Genomic DNA, 16,953 nt, shown 5'->3' with positions numbered 1-16,953 from the left:
GTAAGGGCACTGATGTTGCTGGAGACACAACCGCTAACCATATATTCTGCAGAAAGTCTCCTGTCATGACTGTACTTCCCTCTGCTGTCCTCACTGACCAGCATCCATGTAAACTCTAGCCATCTGAAGACAGGTATCTTCTGCAGGCTCAGCTCTTGAAATGCCCAGAGACTGGGCAGGATGTCTGGGGCACCTGCTCCAGCAACCCTGGGCTCCTAGAGCAGATGGAGGGGTGCTGGCCAGGGAGGCTCTGGTGTTGAGCTCATGCTTCCAAGGTTCAGCTTTGAAACTGGGGTGGTGCTCAGTTATGCCCTCCCTCTCTAGCTCACCTTCTCAGAGAGTCTGCTGAAACAGGAGACTGAGGAAGTCTTCTAGACTTTCCTTCCCAGCTAGAATCTTCTTTGGGAAAGTGGAATTTAGAAGTAAGATAGTGCAAGTGGCTCAATCAGCCCTGGCTCTCCTCTTCTGTCTCGTGCTCTCTCTGCAGACCATCTGGGTTTCTTTGGGCTCAAAGTTAGGGAAAATACTCAGGGCTAGAGCTTGCTGGGTACTTCTTTCTGACAGAGATAATCTTGAAGCAGGAGCTCTTCTTGCTTTTCCTAATCCTTATTTGTAGTCTGACCTCTTCATGCAAAGTGTTGATCCTTAATGAGTCTGACACAGAATCCTTTTGACAGAACACAGAAGTAAGAATTGTTTAGCATTGCAACATTACATTTTTCATTTTACCACATTATAGTATTCAAATAATTACTGAGAGATTGGTCAAACCTTCTATGTTAGTCAGCTTTCTGCTACTTTTTCTGTAACAAAATGCCTGAGAGAAGCAAATTCAAAGGAGGAAAGATTTATTTTGGCCCATGGTTTCAGTGCATGGTTTGCTGGCTCCATTGCTTTGATGCCTGTGGCGAGGAAAAACACCTTGGTGAGAAGCACGTGGTAAGAGCAAGCTGCTCATCTCATGGCAGCCAGGAAGGAAAGAGAGAGAGGGAGGGAGGGGAAGAGTGGAGGAGAGATAAAGGACTGGGGTCTCCATCTTGCCTTTTAAGGATATTCCCTAGTGACCTAACTCCCTACCAGGGACATGGACCTTTGGGGACACTCATCCAGTCCATAGCACTTCATAATGCTAGAAGTGCTTCCCGTGTGTCTGATTTGGTAGCAGTGTCTTACGTTCATGCTGGCACATCTGAAGGGGGCTCTCTTTAAGCCTGCTGAGAGTCATTAAATCAAACCCCACACAGCAGTTAGTTATTCTGAAGCAGAGTGTCTTTTTCAATCTCTGCAAGCTGCACCATTTACTTGAATCGTTGGAGTGGATGATTGCATTTCTGCTAGTGTCCTGCTGTAGCAATCTATCTTTCTTTTTTAACTTGTATGGGTGAACAGTACTAGTCTCAGTTTTTCTTCCATTGTAGGTGGAGGAACCTGTCAGGGAAGGAAGAACTGTCTGTCCTGAGCAGGATGGCACTGTTTTCTAGGGTTTCCTGGAAAGCCGTCTCTGTAGAAGGCACATCTTCCCTCTACACAGTGCGTCTCTGTTGTCCTCAGTGTTTTAAAGAACACTTTGTCAGTGGGAATGCTTTTCTTCTGAGATAAAGATAGTGGGTATCTGTACAGATCTGTCTGGGATAAAAAGATCATTGTAAATGGAGACTCGTTTACCAGGAGGCTTCTTGGGATGACTGCTCTCTCTGGGTGTACTTCCAGGTCAATTGAAAAATCCTGGAATGCACTTTTGTTATTTTTTTGAGAGAGGATTAAAAAAAATGCTTAAAAGTGAATGTTTGTATTACTGCTTTTTCTGAATAGAAGAGTGTCCTTTGATGTGGTTGTTTGAAAGAGAACTGGGTCGTCCAGTGACCAGTTATTACACATGAGTTTGTATAAACTCATCACTACAGGATGAGTTTTAGCTGGAAAGCTACTGCCCCACTGGAAGGATGCTGAAGCTTTTGCTGGTACCCACATCTGGGGTCCCAGAGGTCCCAGGAAATGGTTTGTACCAACCAAGCAGCAAGGCACTTAGGATGCATTGCCCATAGGCTGCATCATGTGGTCAATGCTGCTGTTTTTACAGAAGCCAAGAAAGGTGGTAAGTCATGATCCTTATCTCAGAACCCACAGGAGAAATACCACAGCACCATGGCTTCCACATGTGGGGGGAAAGGCTAAATGCCACCAGATGTGCCTTGTATATGGTTTTATAACTCCAGTAGTCCCCACTAATTCACTGATGTTTCACTTTCTAGTTTCAGGAATCTGCCATCAACTATAGTCTGAAAATACTAAATAGAAAATCCCAGAAATAAACAATTCATACATTTTAAATAACTTGTTAAAGTATATTGTTTTATTGTTATTCTCTTGCTGTGTCTAGTGCATAACTTAAACTTTATCATAGGTATAATAGGCACAGGAAGATGCAGTATATAGAGAATTTGGTACCGTCTGCACTGTTGGAAGTTTTGGTGACAGGACACTGTCCCCTGAGGGTGATGCAGATGACAGAGGGATGTTACAAATGTTGGTTGAATGGTTTAGAGGGAATATTGTAGAGGGCCTTATGGGGAGGTGGCCACTTGTACTTGCTGGTGACCTGGTGATCTTTGATGGAATTCAGAATCCCTTTGTCCTCAGTGTTCTCACTGACCTGAAATATTTCAGTGGTGAGGTTTGGCTGTTTAAGAAAAGTTCTGTGTGAAAAAATTTTTAACTTCTATTTGAAGGCAGAGCACACAGCAGTGGTGATTAGTTGTATGAAAAACAAAGGTACAGTGTAGATTGTTTTCATTAGCTGAAGGAATATTGGTAAAAGACAACATCTGACACAGAAGAAGCAAGAGTTGGCAGAAGAAAAAAGTAGGGACTTGAAAGTTAAGGCATATGTGTAACTGTACCAGTGAGGAGCTCAAAATCCTTGCTTTAATATTTTAAATAAAACTGGTTAAATCTGAGCCGAGTTAAACTTAGTGAAGTTCATCCAAGCAAGAAAAAGGTTGGAGAATTGGCATTGTTGGGGACTGAGGTTGGTTCAGAATGCCCACCCAACACATGTGCAGCTTACAGTTATAACCAGAGAAAAGAAAGTGACATGCAGAAGCAACTTGATTGGCTGAAGTCAGCAGTTGCCTTTTATGGGCCTGAGCTGATCAGTTGGCAGCCTGTGATTGGCTGAAGCTCCACTGCCTGAGACTCAGCTACCTACTAAGAATATACCCTTAATAGGTAGAATTCTACCTATTAAGAATATACCCTTAATTTGCAATCTGTTGTGTATGAAATTAGGTTGCAGTTTGCTGTAATGGAGGCAACCCTTGGCCAAATTTTATGGCCCAAGTAAGGAAACAGACTAAGGCCAACCTTATTAGTTTAATACTTTTTAAAAAAATATTACACAGTTTCCCCTTATGATAGCATCTTGCAAAGCTATAGACAATATGGCAACCACTGATACAGTGAGGGGTTCTTTATAGCCATACCTTCTTCCTTCCTGCCCCCACCCTTTCCTTTCTAATTATTCATAGTAATTCATTTCCAACTAATTATTCATATAATTTCGTCATTTCAAAAATGTCATAAATTTGGAATGTTTGACGTTGACTCTTTGAACATCATCCTCTGAAGACACTAATCCATTTTTCTGACATGTGCTGTGCAAAAATGCACTCTAACTCAGTAAACTCATCTTTTAAGGACAAGAGTTTCTAGTTTTGATGAAGTCTGGTTTGTCAGGTTTTCCTTTACTGACCATGCTTTTGATGTCGAGTCTAAATTCTCTGCCTAGCCCAAGGTCCCAGGGGTTTTCTAATTTTTTTTTCCTAAAAGTTTGATGCTTTTACATGTTTACCTTTAAGCCCATGATAGCTCCATGAAATTAATTTCTGAAGAAGGCAAAAGATGCAGGTCAGGGTTTTGTTTTGCTCTGGCCTCTGGATATCCAGTCGCTCTAGCACCATCTGTTGAAAAGGTAGTCTCTCTTACATTCTGCTGCTTTTGCTGCTTTGTCAAAATCAGTTGGTCCTGTTTGGAGCTCTGTTGCTGGTTCTTTGTTTTATTGATCTGTGACTGTGCCTCAGTCACAGTCTCCATTACCACAGCTGTAAAAATCTCCAGATCGAATAGAGTGATTTCTCCTGTTTTATTCTTTTTCAAAATTGTTTTTATCTATTCTAGCCCCCATCCCCTTCCCTTGTATGTAAATAGTATGATAGTCTTTTCTATATCTACAAAAAAAATCTTGCTGGGGTTTGATATGAATTTGGGGGAGAATTGACCTCTTTATTTTGTTGTGTTTTTCAATCAATAATCAACAAACATAGTATGTCTCTTCGTTTATTTTGATTTTCTTTAGTTTCTTTTTATCATTGTGTAACTTGTAGCATACAGTTTTTGATTTTATTAGATTTGCACCTAAATATTTCCTTTTTTTGAGCAATTGTAAATGGTATTGTATTTTTAGTTTAAGTGTCCACATGTTCGTTGCAAGTATATGGGAGAATAATTAATGTTTTTTTGGGGGCGGGGAGGATACTGAGGTTTAAACTCAATGCTTGTGAGGCAGGTGCTCTACTGCCCGAGCCACACCTACAACTTTTTTTGTTCTGGTTATTTTGGAGATAGGGTCTTGTGTTTTGCCCAGGTCTGTCCTCCCATTTTCTGCTTCCTGCCATAGCTGGGATGACAGGCAAGCCCCACCACATCATGCTTTTTTCTGTTGGGAGGGCTCTCACAAACCTGTTTTTGCCCTGGCTGGCCTGGATCCTCTTGATCTCAGCCTCCTATGTAACTTGATGACAGGCATGTACCACCCACTGATTTGTTCAGATGGAGTCTCACAAACTCTTTTTTTTTTTTTGATTGGTTTGGCCTCAATCCTCTGGATTTCAACTTCCTAAGTAGCTAGGATTATAGAGTTAGCTACTAGCATCTGGTTGTAATTAGTTTATATATAATTGCATTCTATTCTTTTTCACTAAGCATCTAAGCATTTTGTGTTAAAATTTGTGAGTGATTTGTGGTTTGTAGTTTTCTTTTTTGTACTGCTTTCAATCTGGTTTTAGTAATGGAGTGAGACTAACTTTTTATAAAGTGAGTTGGAAAGTATTCCTTCTTCTTCCAGATCCTGGAAGAGACAGTATAAGATTGATGTTGACTTTCCTTTAAATATTTGTTAAAATTCTCCAGTGAACCATGTGGGCCTGGAGATTTTATTTTTGGTAGTTTTGAAATTACAAATTGAAGTTCCCTAGTGGTTAAAGGTTGTTGAAATTTTTTTCACATTGTGTGAGTTGTGATAGTTTGTGTTTTTTGAAGAAATTATCTGTTTTGTCAAAGTTGTCAAATTGATGTGTGACGACACATTCCTAGTATTCTCTTTATTATCATTTTGATGTGTGCAGGGTCTTCAGTAATAGCCTGTTTCATTCCTGGTACTGGCATGTCACATATTTATCCCTTGTCAGTCTTGCTAGAAGTTTATCAATTTTATTGATGCTTTCAAAGTATGGCTTTTGTTTCATTGGTTTTCTTTGCTTTGTTTTTCTGTTTACTTTTTTTTTTTCCATTTCTTCTTTCTGCTTATTTTGCTCTTTTTTAGGTTCTGGAAAGTAGGAGCTTAGGTTATTGTTTTGAGATGCTTCTTCCTAATGTTTTTGGACTATAAATATTTCTCACAATACTGCTTTAGCTATGTCCCCAAAATTTTGATTTTAGTTTAGAATTCCTCTTTGATCTGTGAATTATGAATTAAGAAATATGTTATTTAGTTTCTAAGTGTTTGGAGATTTTCCCATTATTTTTGTGTTAATTTGTAGTTTAATGTCATTATGGTCAAAGAGCACATTCCTTATGATTTCATCTCTTTTATGTTTTTGAGGTTTGTACCCCTCACTCCAGAGGTGCTTAGCAGTGTGGGCATGGGAAGTACAAACCAGAGCACTCTGTGCTTGGGAGGGGGAAGCATGGGCACTGAGGGATCCTGTGTGCTATCAGTCTCTGTCCCAGCCCCTGCATAGGCCACACTGCTGGTCTGTCTGCTCTTCCCAGAGGTCAGGCCTCATTTCCTCTGCCCACACTTCCTGCCCTATAGACCTGTGTCACAAGTCTGCATCCAGATCAGCACTGGTTCTGGGGCCTAGGACTTTCTTAGCTAGTAAGAAGGAAGGAAGGCTGTTGGGACCTCTGTGCACCTAGCCGTGAGGTTTGACCATAGGACCTCTCTTAAGATGGTTCTCTGGTATCTGCTCACTGTGAGAATGGAGCTCCCCGAGGCTTTCCTTCTCTCCCTTAAAGCCCTGTGAGGCGGGCTCTCTCCTTCCCTACCATGTTGATGAGCACCTAATGTTAGGACTGTTTCTTTTACAAATCCAAAGTCCACTATTTATGGATCTCATCTGGTCTCTAATTCTTCTGTGTTTACTGTTGCACTTCTGTGCCTTTCCGTATGCCACCTCACCTCTTCTGCAGCCATACACCTTTTGCTTTGCTTCTGTCTCCTGGAGATGCAAGAATGTACTGGTGTCTCCAGTCCACCATCCTCCAGCAGAATGGGCTCATACTTTATTAAGAAATAGAGGCCTCAGCTGGGTGTAGTGGTGCATGTCTGTAATCTCAGCACTCAAGAGGCAGAGGTAGGAGGATCATGAATTCCAGGCCAGAGCTACATGGGGAGACCTTGCTTTAAAAAACCAGAGAAGGGAGGAGAGAGAGAGAGAGAGAGAGAAGAGAGAGAGAGAGAGAGAGAATATAAAGACCGCCATGAGCACTGGGAATTTACTTCCATGTGTCTTTGCATGGCAATGTCACATGGACTATCTACAGGAGTCACGTCCAACTTAAGTGCAACAGACCTCTGTCAATACTGAGGTTACTTCATGTCATTCTGTAAACACACCGTTAGTTTAACCTGTTTTACCAGGTATGACTCCGAAAGGGCAGCCAAGACATTGGTCTATTACTTTTCATGTAACACGTCCAAAAAGTTAGAAAGTGCAGCTATGTAAATCATGGCATTTACTTTTTTCTCTTGATAGCATAGTTTCCTTTTTAATAATCTGTTTTTCAGATCACAGAAAACACGTTATTTTCCCAGCAAACCAGGGCTCTTGGTTAATGGGCCCGGCAAGTCCAAGGGCAGGTTAAGTACACTGGGCCTGCAGGAGTCCCAGAAATGACCCTCAGTCTTTTTTCCATCACCTTGGGGTATTTGGCCTGATTTGCTTTGTGTTCTGTGAAAATGAAGCCTGTTTATTTGCCAAACAAGCTCCATATAGCTAAATAAATAACAAAATAGTTGGCCAATTGACTACTAATTAGGACTTGCTAACAAACCCATGCTTTATTATATCATTTTATTAACAAACTTCCTGCTTTCCCCCTTGTATAAAAGAAAGTTGGAAGTTGTACTGTCGATTTAGCTTCTGTATTATTCCTGGATTGGTGAAAGTGCAATGGGTATGAACACTGCTTTCATTTTCTGATTTGCCATTTCTTTTAACTGTTGCCTTAGAAAGTTCTTAGTAGATACCTGGAAGAAAGTAAACACATAGTTGCATAAGAATTCAGGCACCTGTTGCTCAGTCTGGCTCATATGGTTTGCCTTGGGTACATCAGATAATTTCTTTGAACTTTGCTTGTTCTCTCTGCAAAATGTATCTAGCTTGTAATGTGACCACATTATGGTCACAACCAAGCCTGCTTCTTCAGACTGAGAGGCCCGACTTCTTCATTTTTCAATCTTTAGGTGGTTACAGCCTGGCTATTGCAAAAGCTTATGCCTCCTGGGGCTATGCAGGTAACAGAGGAGTTGTCTGGGCTAGGTGGAGTCTGTTGCTCGTTAGGTTCCACCTGTAGGTTCAAAAAGGCAATGTGAGCCAGTATTACCAAAACTTTTCATTTTCCAAGTGAATGTAGATTTTTCTAGGGTTTTAAGTGAAATTCCTGGATTCTTAGATGTTGGAAATTAATTCTGCTTTTAAAAAGTCTCTATGTAGGCCAGAAAAGCCATGGATGTTACCATAGTCTCTTTGGGCAACTTAGACAACACACCACAGAGTGGGCAACTTAGACAGCTGCCCCTCAGTCCTCACAGCTCTGGGGCAGGAAGGTCAAGATCAAGGCACTGGCAAATCCAGTGTCTGCTGGCTCCTTCTTGGTTCGTAGATGTTATCCTCACGTGGGAGAAGGGTAAAAGATACCTTTGGGGCCTTTAAAAACGTGTGTTATTTTAAATAAGGGTACAAATCCCTTTCATGAGGACGCTGCCTCCATAACTTGATCATTGTCCACAGGCCCACATCCTAACACTGTCATCACGTTGGAAGAGGATTTCAACACACGAATGCAATAGCAGACACTGCCAGATTCGGCCCCAAAACCAACTGCACAGACTTAAAGGCTCTGAAAAATCTTCAGGATTTCCTACAATGCATGAAAGTTTACCAAGCCTGTTAACTTTCAGAATCTGTCTTCAATTCATATGAATAGACATCTTTGTGTACGTACATGCATAAATGTATATGCATTGTGTATCTGTATACACATACTCACACGGCTTTGCATATTATTTCAAACATACACCTAAGTTAGTTGTTAAGAACCAAGCAGCAGCAGTATTCCTGGATCTAATCCTGGCTGTTTCACGTCAAGCTAAATACTTGACTCTGAGGCTTGCCTTCTGTCCATTTTCTCATCTATATAATGTGGAAATTGCTTTGAGGACTGGAGTACAATGTATAGATTATTTAGTACAATATTTTTTACTTGTAGACAATAAATAATGACTTACAGTTGATGGCTTAAGCTCTTTTCCAGTGTTAGCCATATTTTAATATTGGTTTAATATTTGCGATGTTCTTGTAATAACTTAGTACAGTGGATGACTTTTTTCAGTGAAGTCTTCAATATTGTTTAGTGATGGTTTGGCTGACATTTTTCCTCATTGAATTCCCTGGTAAAGGAGCAGTCTTTTCCTTTTAACTTCTTTGAGTCATCTTTGGAGGCTGTTGCTACAGACTGACATTTTTCCTTGGTCCTAGGAATTGTGAACTTCTGAAGAAGCGCCTAAAATCACTTGAGCTCAGAGTCAGAATCCCTGGACTCAAGTTCACCTCCTCACTGCTATACACCACCCCCCCACTTCCTTGTCTGTCTAAGGGACATGTCCATGCTTCTGGTGTCCTTCTGGCTGTTTGCACAGAGCCTGGCACTTGGCAGGTGCTGCACGCTGAGTAACTGAGCTCTTCGGTCTCGTCACCTTCCGCATGTCGTGTGTCTTATAGCACTTGGCATGCAGTAAATGCTTCAGCAGTTTTGTGGAAATTATTAAACTACTTGTGCAGACCTCCATTTTTCTTTTCTTTTCCTGCAGCAAGGAGTCCTACATTTGGAGGGAGGACTGGCTAGATGAGGTGGAAGCCTATTTGCAGATAGGCTGAGAATCTGTGAGTGGGTGAGGATACTTTCCACAGCCCCAGGTTAGAGATGGGATGAGTGAAGATTTGGCTTATGTGTTTATGTTTTTAAACCTGTCATTTCTAGTACTTTTGTTCTGTTAGGGTTGAAACCATTTAGCTGTGCATATTGTATTGGTGTTAGAGAAATTCAGTATTTCATTAATCAAGCCAGATAAGCAAATCCATTCCATTGAACCAAACCCAGTGAAATCAAGGGCAGCTCCTGTGTGACACAGTGGTGTTGGGGTCGGCGGTGTATGAGTAGCACTTGAGGCACCATTATTTATTTATTTATTTATTTTGGCGGGACTGGGATTTGAACTCAGGGTTTTTGCCACACCTCCAGTCTAGGGCACTATTATTTTTATTGCTGCATTGGGGTCAGAGTGTGGGAAGCTCGTGAAGAAAGCAGTTCACTAACATGCATTCTTTCCTCATGTAACTTGCCCAGAGAGGTGGAGAAAGATTGCTATACACCTGAGGTCATAGTATTTTGAGTGCTATTTATATTTATGGTACTTGTCCTCTCATGAAGCCTAAACTTTTTCATCTGCTTTTTCTTTTCCTACTTCCTTGTGGAAAACTGCCCTCCAGTGCATCCAGGATCTATGACAGAACCAGAAACGTTGGATAAGGGTGCTGTCACTCTTTGAATTTCATACACAAAAAGCTTACGGTGCAAACTTTGTAACACTTTTTTTTTTTTTTTTTGGTGGTACTGGGGTTTGAACTCAGGGCTTTGTGCTTACTTGGCAGGTGCTCTACCACTGAGCCAGCGGGAGCACCTCCTGTGTAGGAAGTTTTCAAATAGATACAGGTAGAGTCCTTTGTTACTTTATAATGTTCTGCGTTGTGGCCTCACCTCTTGGAGCACCTGGGGCTGGGGGAGGAAAAGAGTGAGCTGGATTCCCAAATTTGGAGGCACTCATTCTGATCCTGAATTTTCTTTGTGAGATTGTTCAAAACTATATGGAAGCGACCTCTGACACAGTGGTGCTGTTCTTCACGCTGTGGTTTACTTCCTACACGCTTGCATCCCGATCCTGTCAGGTGTTATTACCCCTGCTGAAACAGTCAGGCTTGGAGAGATTAGGTGTCTTGTTCAAAATCACAGGAAAGCCATCTTTCTTCACGGGGTGGTTATGTGAAGAATAACTGGAATTTGGTGGGTTTCTCTCTCATTGTGGCGTTTGACTATATTTGACTTACTTTGAGTAAGTATGTGGTATCAGTGCCTAGTGAGAATGAATTATTTTGAGAAATGTAGATTAAAGTCATTTGGGTTTTGTTGTTGGCTTTTCTTGTTTGTTTGTTTGAAAGTATCTCACTTTGTAGCTCAGTGTGGCCTTAATCTTGAAATCCTCTTTCCTCTGCCTCCCAGAGTGCAGAGATTATAGGCGTGCCCCACAGTGCTTGGCTAATAGTTTAGTCACTTGGATGTTGAAATTCCATACAGAACATTCTCCAGGAAAAATTCTTAGTTCCACCCTAAACTCAAGTACTCAGATCAGGTTCCTGTTACCCACCCACACGCCCTGTTTAGTGTATCCAAGGGGGGGAGTGCTTGTTGGTCCAGAACTGTTTAGTCACCAGCAAATGTCCTCACATGCAGAGAAGTGGGGGAAAAGTATACAAGCAGAGCACAAAGATTGTCATTGTTTTGGTTGTTGCCAGTTTTGTTTTTTCTAGAGTGTATATTTAACTTGTTGATTTTTTTTTCTTTGATGTGTAATTGTTGTTATATATTAACTTAATGCCAGGCAACAGCATGGACTTAAAGCTCACACTGGTGGGTTTCTGTGTTCTGTGTAGGACAAGGTTCAAAGCTCTGATAATCTCATGGTCTGAGCTCTTCTGCTAAGTGACTAGACACACAATCAAATCATACCTACTGTGGTGTGACCTCTGTAGTGGCATTTTGAAGACTTGAGAAGGTAGGATGGACCCCTTGATTGTTTTTAAACGTAAGTACTCTTTGCTTATCTTAATGCAGATCAGCTCACTGTTTGGTTACTGCTCTGAGTTAAAGTGAAGTGGCAGAATCTACACAAAGTGAGCATGAGTGCTGCTTGGTTCAGAGTCCAAGTCCGAGTCAGTTCCTGGGTCCCTGGGTCATTCCTGGGGAAGTGGCAAAGGCTATTCAGAGCAGGTACTGCAGTTGGTCCTTTGAGACCTGCATGTTGTGGAGGCTGCTGCTTCTGCCGGACCCTGTGCCATCATGTGTTTTTGCGCATTTGGGCATCTGCTCCTTGTGCAGTTTAATATAAACCTTCCTGGCAGTGACGCCAGAAGCACCATGCCGTGGCACGTGTTAACACCAACAAAGGCTGCGCAGTAAATGCTTTTGTCTGTGATGGCACCCAGGAAAGTTTTCTGCTCACTTTATGAAGGATTTTCTTCACCATGGATTTTATTTATTAGCAAAGTACTGCTGTGGGCATGATTTTCAGGGGCCTATAATTTAGATTTTCCTGATTCAAGGCTGTAATTTATTCTAAAGCTCTCTGGAGGTCCATTCAGTAAGAAATAAGCCTTTACAAAGAATCTTAAGAGACTGAGAGTTGAAGGGCCAACGTTGTGTTACCTCTGGGAATAATGGTGCCCTTAATCTAAAATCTATTACTAGCCTGCTGTAGTTTTTTGGCAATGTGATTATTGATATGTCTTATATCAGAAACCTTAAGCAAATAGTTTGTTTTTATATAATAGGTATGGTGTTTTAAAAATCATACGATGCATTTTATTTAAGATGTGTAATTGAGCTTTTAAACTTAGAAGACATGCAAATAAGTCAGAGTTTTCCTTCATGACTCTTGGGTTAGTCAGAGTTCACCAGTGAAACAGAAATTGTGTGTGTGTGTGTAGACAGGTTGAGTATCCTTACCTGGAAATTTTTTGAATTTTGGAATATTTTGTATATACAAAAAAAATCAGATATTTATATGGGAAGGGATGCAAGTCTGAACACAAAATTCAGCTTTATTTCATAAATATATACGTATCGCTTGAAGGTAATTTTATACGATATTTAAAATTATTTTGTTCATGAAACAAAGTTTCATAGTGTGGGATTTTTCCCTTGTGATATGTATTAGTTAGCTTTTCATTACCTTTACAAAATGCTGGAGGCAGTTAACATATGAAGAAAAAGAGGTTTATTTAGCTCAGTTTTGGAGGCCGAAAGTCCAGACAGCATGGTGCTGGCTCTGGTGAGAGCCCTTCATTGTCAGCATCACCTCATGGTGACTTGAAAGGATGAGGGTGCTCACATGAAGGAAGAGTTACATCTTGTAACAGGAAACCAGAGAGGCCAGTGGGCCAGGCTCAGGATTTTATCTCATTCCTGTCAAGAGAACTAGCCAAGGTCCTGTGAGAAATGCCTTACCTCCCTCCAAGGGCACATCCCCAGTGTCCAAGGGACCTTCCACCAGGACCCCACCCTACCCCCATGGTTCCACATCACCTCTCAGTACCCTTGTCCTTGGGACCAGGGTCCCAACAAGTGAATATTTGCTGGGACAAACAGCATCCAAAATGTAGCATGACATTATGTCTGTGCTCAGAAATTTACAAATCTTAGAGCCTTTTGGATTTCAGATTTCCAGATACTGGGAACTGAACAAGAGAGAGGGGAAGGAAGAAAGATGAGAGGAGCTGTGCCTTGACTTTAAGGAGTTAGCTCATATGATTGTAGGGATGAACAAGTTGACAATCAGCAGAGCAGGTCAGAGATCTGGAAGTCTTGGCACTAGGTGATGTTCTAGTCTGGAAGCCAAATGTGATCTGGAGGTCAAATTCTTGTCTTTTCTGAGGACCTTGATCTTTTCTTCTGAGGCCTACCCCCATTGTAGAGGGTAATCAGTGTTACTTAAAGTCTACAGATATAACTGCAAGTCACATCTAAAAATGCTTGCACAGCAACGCCTAGGCTGGTGTTTGAACAAACAGCTGGGCAGCAAGGCCTATCCAAGCTGACACACAAAACATGAGGAAACGTGGGTGTCCCAGCAAGTACAGGGCCCAGAGCAGAGCCCACCTTCCCTTCTCCCAGTCGCATGAGCAGAAACGCAGAAAACTTGAAAGTTTGTGAATAGCTGCAGGAAGACGTGATGCTACACGCACAAATTGAAATTAACACCAGGCTCAGGTCAGAAACTTGCAGCATGTCAAGGATACTCAACATACTTGCTGGAAGCTGATAGTAGTCATCTAAGAGAAGAGGACTGGGAGAGGGGACAGCAGCAAGGGTTAGCAAAACTAGTAACAGGGTACCATAAATCCTAGAGCTGAGGAAACATGGACTGCTGGACTGGGGGTGGGGGGGCTTAGTGGCAGGGTGCTTGCCTGGATGCATGAGGCCTTGGTTCCATCCCCAGCATATTAAAAAAAAAAAATCGGTAATATTATCTGAGTCAAGATTCCAGATGAGATGATTTCATGTTGTTTTCAGGATCTAAATTATGCCAGGGTGCGAGGCCCTGTAGTGCCCTGTGTTACCTTCAGAATGTCTCAGCCTTCAGTTCTCAGGAGCAGAAGCAAAGCCCAGCAGTGCTGCAGGGACATAGTTTTCTGCTTAGGAGAGAAGGACTCCATAGGGAAGCTGTGAACTGTAGAATGAGAAGGACAGGAAGACCAAGGCGTGGGATTGGGAATAATGGTGCATTTGGCTGTTAGATTCCCCAGGAAATGCTAATTAGCTTTCTTTATCAAGAAAATGGTTTCATTTCTATAAAGTCACACTCTATAGGATGTAGTTGAAAGGACCCTGGTGTGGGTCAGATGTGGAGGTGGAGATTTATGCAACCGAGCAGAACCAACAAAGAGACTTTTATTAATCCTTTTCCTAGAAGAGGCTGCCTAGCAAACTCTCGTGAGCTCTCTTGAGCTCTGTTACTACCAACCCAACTGGGGGCGACTGGAGATGCAGAAAGGACAAAAGATAGAAGACAAAGCTGGGGCCAGGTGTGCTAGGCACTCGGATGCAGAACAGCCTCATTACTTCTTTTCTCTATTAACTCTTATTTTGTTTCTTTATTCTTTAAAACCTTACTTCTAAAGTCTTCTTTTCTGTTCTGTAAAGTCTCTTTCCTTAGACCCATGCTATCCCATGTTTTCCTTAATCTCTCTTAAAGTCTTTGCCCTCAGACTTGCACTGTCCCATGTTCCCTCTTAAAGTCTCTGTACTCAGACTTGCAGACACACAAAAGCCAGCAGCAGCAGCATTCTCGCAAGCAGTCTATCAGTCCAGCCATCCTCCAACCCAATCCCATCAAACCTCCATGTCCTCCTTCAGAGAGTCTTTTATAAACAAGGAGGTGGAGCAACAGTTCTTGGGGAGGGGCGTGACATTGTAACGAGAGAAACCTTCGATCCTACTTCTGAACTTAAACATCTTAGGAAACACAGCTGTGCTGCATTTTGCCCTCTTCTGCGGCTGGGGCCGTGCCAAACTCAGCCTGCCGATTTGACACAGTTGTGCTTATGTCAAGTTCTCACAGGCTTCTCATAATCCGCTCCCCACAGCAAACACCAGTTAATGTTGTGACCCCTGCAGGAAGCAGTTACCTGGACCCCCCCCCATATGGACATTGCTGTGCATCACCAGGCTGTCAGTGATCCTGCATCCCTGTGCATCCAAAGAAGGGATAAGGAAGTGCACACAGCTAGATCACTTTTTCTCTTGCACATTCGACCTGCCCCAGAGTCACATCTGAGTCATGGCCAGAGTTTGAGGAAGTAGGTTTAGCTCCAGTTTGCAGCTAGCCTGTCATTGCCCTATGCTTGTCTCTTCACTTTTCCTTTCTAGGAGTCTGGCAGGGATATAGAGTACAGACCCTCCTCTTCCTTAATCGGCATTTTTAATGAAGGCCTTGCATTCACTGAGCATACACTGCATTAGAGCAATGCAGGCCAGTTCTCAGTTCCACAGTGATCAGTAATCTCTACATCAGCATCCTTTTCTCTGCAGCTCTTCACATTGTGAAGCTCCTGTCCTTCTTGCAACTGTGCTTGGGGACAGTATACCTGCTATCCTAGATCTCCTGTCCCTCTGCCTCTGGGCAGCTCCTCTTCCTTCTCCTCTCACTGAATATCAGTGTCCTCTAGGATGCTAGTTTCCAGCATGCTCCTCTTTCCCACCTCCACCATTGCCAAGGCCTCATCTAACTCTCACCTATCCCCCCGTCCAAATGTCTCTTCTGAGTCAAGACCTGAAGTTCTGGCTGTTGGTATGTGTTTGACATGAGGGGTTCTGGGGTGCTGAATTTTCACTCAACTATACCCTTCTCCCACAAGAGCTGAGTCCCCTGGGAAGGACACAGCTGTCCCAGGCTCCAGAGCACAGAGATGGTCTCATCTACTTCTGGGTTGTGATTGGGTCAGGGTGTACAGAGACAAGGGAACACCAATTGTGGAGGGTATCATGGAGGCAGACCTTGAAGACTACCATGAAGAGGCTACCATGGCAAGAGAGGCTTTTGGTGTGGGTGGCATGGCATAAGCAAGAGAGCATTGGCCCTTCCAGAGACCAACCCACCTTTTGGGTTGACTGAAGCCTGCAGTGCACATACTTGTGCCTTGAATGCGGCAAGCGCTCTTGAAGGTGGTTGAGGATCCTTGAAAGTAAGGGTGGGTGTATATGAGGGTCCTAAAGTCTGGTTGAGGAGATTGACTATCCCAGAAGGGAAGGAGGGCATTGCAAGTCACTGAGCACAGTGTGGACCTGGCCTGGGGTGCCCTCCAGGAAGCCTCACCTGGCAGTGGGATTGAAGAGTGAGAGAACAGAAGAGTGAGCGGAGAGCTCAAGGAGAAGTAACATGGACAGAAGGGGATGATGCCAATGACCTGAGATGTGGTAGGAAATTGGTGATGATGGGGAAGAAAGATGAAGATGCCAAATGGACAACCTCACACTTGGATGGCTTGACTTAACAATTTTTGTACTTCCTTATGGTATACAGAAGTGATACGCATTCAGGCGTAACTTCAGAATTTGAGTTCGGATCTTCTCTTATGGACTACGGCCATGCAGCTGAATCCTTTCTCCGTGCTGTGCTGCAAGAGTGGCCACCTCTCTGGGTTAGCCCCACAATCCCGGGGGAACCCACCCCCCTCCCCACACCCCACACTGTGCTGTGCTAGCTGAGCTGGGATGTCCACGAGGCTGGGTGAATTTCATGCATTTTTGACTTGATATTTTCAATGTATGCTGGTTATCATCTGTCACCCCATTGTAAGTTGTGGAGGAACTGTATTTTTGAGGCTGTGGGCAGGAACAGCTGGGAAAATTGAGGTGCTGTTGACAGGAGACATGTGAGGCAACAATTGTGCTGAGAAGAGGACATTGGTGCGGCTGGGTTGGGTGAGGGGGTGAATCCTGGTGGGATTTGCCTGCTTTAGCTTGGAGCTGGAAGAGCAGCTGACCTTAGGCGCATCAAGTACCTGGAGAAACAAGCTGAGTTTGGACCTCAGGGAATGGGAGAGAAAATGAGATGAGGAG

General features: G+C 42.9%; 1 protein-coding gene across 6 annotated transcripts in view; it reads left to right on the top strand.

Moving 5' to 3' along the window:
* The window catches only part of Spata13 (spermatogenesis associated 13), a 310,379-nt gene that overhangs the window by 175,452 nt on the left and 117,974 nt on the right, over positions 1–16,953 (top strand). The window contains exon 1 of one of the 6 annotated variants that reach the window (XM_074043733.1): positions 4,310–11,419. The exons of the other annotated variants lie outside the window; for them this stretch is intronic. The gene's annotated coding sequence lies outside the window, so the exon portion shown is untranslated. Of the gene's footprint in view, positions 1–4,309; positions 11,420–16,953 lie in introns of those variants that run through there. 6 annotated transcript variants of the gene reach the window in all.

The sequence above is a fragment of the Castor canadensis genome, chromosome 10 (genome assembly GCF_047511655.1).
Source record: "Castor canadensis chromosome 10, mCasCan1.hap1v2, whole genome shotgun sequence".
NCBI classification, from domain to species: Eukaryota; Metazoa; Chordata; class Mammalia; order Rodentia; family Castoridae; genus Castor; species Castor canadensis.
The sequence above is the reverse complement of the archived record's forward strand: the minus strand, read 5'-3'. Positions and strand labels throughout refer to the sequence as shown.